The 4225-nt window shown below is 26.8% G+C and overlaps 1 long non-coding RNA gene across 1 annotated transcript; it reads left to right on the top strand.

Moving 5' to 3' along the window:
* Positions 1–2405: 2405 nt before the first annotated feature.
* LOC136087716 (uncharacterized) lies at positions 2406–3983 on the top strand. The gene is made up of 3 exons (XR_010642005.1): positions 2406–2869; positions 3427–3493; positions 3726–3983. It is a non-coding gene; the product is annotated as an uncharacterized LOC136087716 (long non-coding RNA).
* The last annotated feature ends 242 nt before the right edge of the window (positions 3984–4225 follow it).

Raw genomic sequence — 4225 nt, 5'->3', positions numbered from 1 at the left:
AATTTTAATTTTCCGGAATTGTACGAAACATTCCGGTTAACAACTCTAGTTTTTCGTATCTTTTTTTGACACTTCAACATCAAATTAGAGAACTTTCCTTTGGTTGTCAGGTCTATGTTTTTATACGATTCTTAATCAGGATAAAATTCTCTATCATAATCAAAAATAAAAATAGGGGGATAGAGATGTAAATTAGCGCCCAAAATATAACTAGAACTATCTTTTTTTATTTTTTATTTAATGGCTTTAGTTTGCATAAAAATGTTTGAACACTTTTTTTTATGGTAAATGTTTATAAAGTATTAAAAAACTTTATTTTATGATAAATGTTTTATTCAATTTTAGTTCCGTTAAGTTGTTTTTGTCTTTTTATTGATGCAACCATTCAAGTCGGCATTTAGCTAGCGACTAAATCTAGTAGGGGATATTTATGTTTTTTCTTTACTATTAAATAGCAGAATTATTAGAATATGTAAATAATGTAATATTTTGTGTATAAATCCTTTCATTTTTACATTATTATTTTATCTAAATTACCACATTATGAGCCGACAGGCAGGGCCGGATTAAGCCTTTTTAGTGCCCAAGGCACGAACCCACATCGGTACCCCCTTCTGCCCGGGGCCCCTGATTTTTCGCTAACTGTGACCGCTGGTATGTTCAATATTATGTAAAGAAAACAGTTGTTAACAAATATGTTTGTAGTTTGTACTACTATCACTCATATAAAACCTACAATAAAGTATCTCTGCATTAAAATTAATAGTTAATAAATTTTGAAATAATATTAGACAAACTGTATTTTTTATTAGATGAAAAAATCAAAAAGATATTGTCATTTACATTATAAAGTCTTTTTTTCTAGATTTACATCTACCAAAGTCTTTGAGTATATCGTCAAAGTTAATTTTGCGCAACATATCTGCCTCAATCATAAGCAGAGATAAGGAATCGAGCCTTTCTTGTTTTCATTGTTGATCTATTTGGATTTTTTGTGCGTTTCAACTGAGAAAAAGAACGCTCAGTTGAACAGTTAGTAACCATTAATGTTAAAAATATGCGGAAGGCGATTTCAACATTTGGAAAGGCACACTCAATACTGTCTCTAACTATTACTTGGTATAATTCTCCATGATTGAACGTGTTGTTTTCCGATTTTGATGCAGCTGGAAAATTGTGTCGAATATATGAATGAAACTGTTGTAGTTCAGTATATAAATTATTGTTCAGATCTTTAGGATAAGCATTTATTAGTTCTTGACAACACTGAGATGTTTGTGATAATGATCCATCGACCAAACAAGAAAAGCGAACTGCTACATCATTATATACTTGTTGCTGATCTAAAACTAAATAACTTGTTAATTTTCTGCTCGTAGCTTTCACAACAGAAATAGTGTGCTCTTTTTCTTTAGCTTGTTTTCTCTTTTGTGCACCACTTAACTGAACGCGTTTCATTTTGAGATCTGAAATTGAAAAAAGTATGCGAAAAGATGTAAATAATAATGATTAAATGATATAAAACGAAAATGTAATTTACATAAAAATTAAAAAATTATGCAAAATAAGGCTAAAAAACAACAAACTTAAGGTGTAAGCTCCTATAAATAATTCCTTAATATCAGAATCAATAAAAATGATAAAACAAATGATAAAACAGCTTTAATAATAGTTTCACGTTGTTAATAACATTTACATCATATCCAGACTTATTATCCTTCAAAAAACTATTTTCAGCACTAGTCCGCCCTCACCTAGAATACTGTGGATCAATCTGTAACCCTGGACTTCTCAAAGACAAACGGCAACTAGAAAATGTGTTAAGAAGAGCTTCGAAACGAATCAATGGATTACAGGATCTACCGTATGAACAAAGATTGTTGGCATTAAATATGACAACTGTAAAATACAGGCTACTTCGTGCAGACCTAATCAACGTCTACAAATGGTGCAAAAACAACAATAGTGACAGAAGTCTTTTTGAAATAGATAGTAAATTTATTACTCGTGGTCATATATATAAACTAAAAAAACAATCTTCGCGATTAAATTTACGTATGAATTTTTTTTCTCTAAGAATAATAAATAAATGGAACTCTCTTCCTAATCACATTGTATCAGCGTTATCTTTTAAAACGTTTAAACTGCTTCTACACAATCATCTAAAAAATGAATGGCTTCTCTAAGACTAATCAACATTTTATTTTCTATTAGTTATACAAACTCTGTAATTGTCAAGTATTATATAATTAGGTTGACAGGCAGTTTATGCCTACACAATTTATTGTAAAACCTTAATTTAAAAAAAAAATAAAAAAAAAATAAAAAAGTATCCTCAAGTGAAGTCGTTAAAGCGTAACAAAAAAAAAAGTCATTAAAGCGCGAAAAAAATAATTAGTTTAAAAAAAAGCTAAATAAAAAAACCGATTCATTCATAGCTTAATTTTTAAGCACTCAAGATTTTACCGAACTTGAATGTGAATTTTTATTATAATGTATTTCTTCATTTTAATAGCAGTTGTTCTATTTTCAGTTGTTTCTGGACTTAAATTTGTTTAAAAAAAATATTTCTTGAGGACTTGTGGTGCACCCAAACGCTTGTTGTTCAAGACAAATGCCTTGTTTGCTTAATGGTTAATCCAGGTTTGACTGGCGATATAAATGTTGTTCATCATTTACAACATTCTCAGTTTTTATATGCATTTAATATTTTTAAAAATAGTGCAAAAGGTGTCTAAATAAAATGGTGAAATGAGTTTGAATTGACCAGAAAAGATATAAGCGTAATCTTTGGGATTCAATTTGTAACGATGTACTAAGAACAACTTAGTTGGAGAAGGAAAACTACAGTAATTTTTTAAATATATGAGTAAGGGAAGTTAATTAACTACAAAATTTTACTTCTCAATTAAATATAAACATATAAAAGCAATGTTTATAAATAATACACTATTATTTATTATAGTACAATTATTTTTATTTGTTTATATTTAACTAATTCTGAAGAGCTCGTCTTAACTAAAAATAAATTAATTTATGCACACATTTTAATATTTATTATGTTTTTACATTACTATACTTAATAAATTACATATTTATTATATTTGTTATGTTTTAAATAGTAAAGTAAAAATTAATTAATTTTTGAGTCTAATAGTGTGTAATAAGTTCTTTTATTTTAACTTTATCATTTTATTTTAATTACTGCATTGTAAGCAGGTTTGTAAATATGTTGTACATCATGCAGATAGCTCAGACGAAGAAGAAAGTTTTTTTTTTTAAATTACAATTTATAGGTAATACTATATTTGTTGCTGTCTTGTTCTATATAAATATTACTAACATGCAGGTAACATTTACACATGTACTAGTTTGCATAAATCTTATATATTTTTACTTTATTACTTTATTTAAATTCCATTATAGGCAGGAACGTTTGACTGGAAATATAAACGATGTTGTACATCATGCAGATAGCTTGAGCGAAGAAGAGGTAATAATCTTATAGTTGTTATTTGTAAATAATGATATATTCACTGCTAATTTTTTCTATATAAATGTTACCCAACATTAGGCAACATCTATACAGAACGTTCAAAAAGTTGTGTATTAATGTGTAATTATAAAGTAAGTTATAATAGATAATAATTATAAGTATAAATGAATTAGTAAACAAAAAAAAATTAGTTAGTATGTATATATTAACTGAATGATGTATTGTCTAGATTGGTGAAATAGACAATGATACTAACTGTGGTGAAAATAATAATAAATATCAAAATGTGAATGGTACTTTGTTTGACCTGCTTCAACAGACACAGTTGGTGGTGCAATCGCACTTATAAATGGTCTTGATGTTTTTTTGGATTGAATATGTTGTATAGATGATTCTTTATAATTTATTGAAACTTGAAGCTATTAATTATTAAATTTACATATACTATTTTTATCAAATAGTTAATATAAAATAATAAACATATAAATTGTTACATTTTCTATAAAAAATGTTTTCTTAATCTTGAATTTCAATTGTTTATCACTCTATGTATATCAATTATAGTATGATATTACTTGTAATTTTTTGATTTACTTATTTTCAGTATGTTTATACATATGCATGCGTTAAATATTGTGGTGAAGTCAAATTTTAATGTTTTAGGTGCATTATAGCTATTATTTTTCAAAGATTTGTAGGATTCAACAAGATTTAAATTTTTTTATTGAT

This window comes from Hydra vulgaris, chromosome 12 (genome assembly GCF_038396675.1).
Source record: "Hydra vulgaris chromosome 12, alternate assembly HydraT2T_AEP".
Lineage (NCBI taxonomy): Eukaryota > Metazoa > Cnidaria > Hydrozoa > Anthoathecata > Hydridae > Hydra > Hydra vulgaris.
This window is presented reverse-complemented; position numbering and strand designations above follow the sequence as displayed.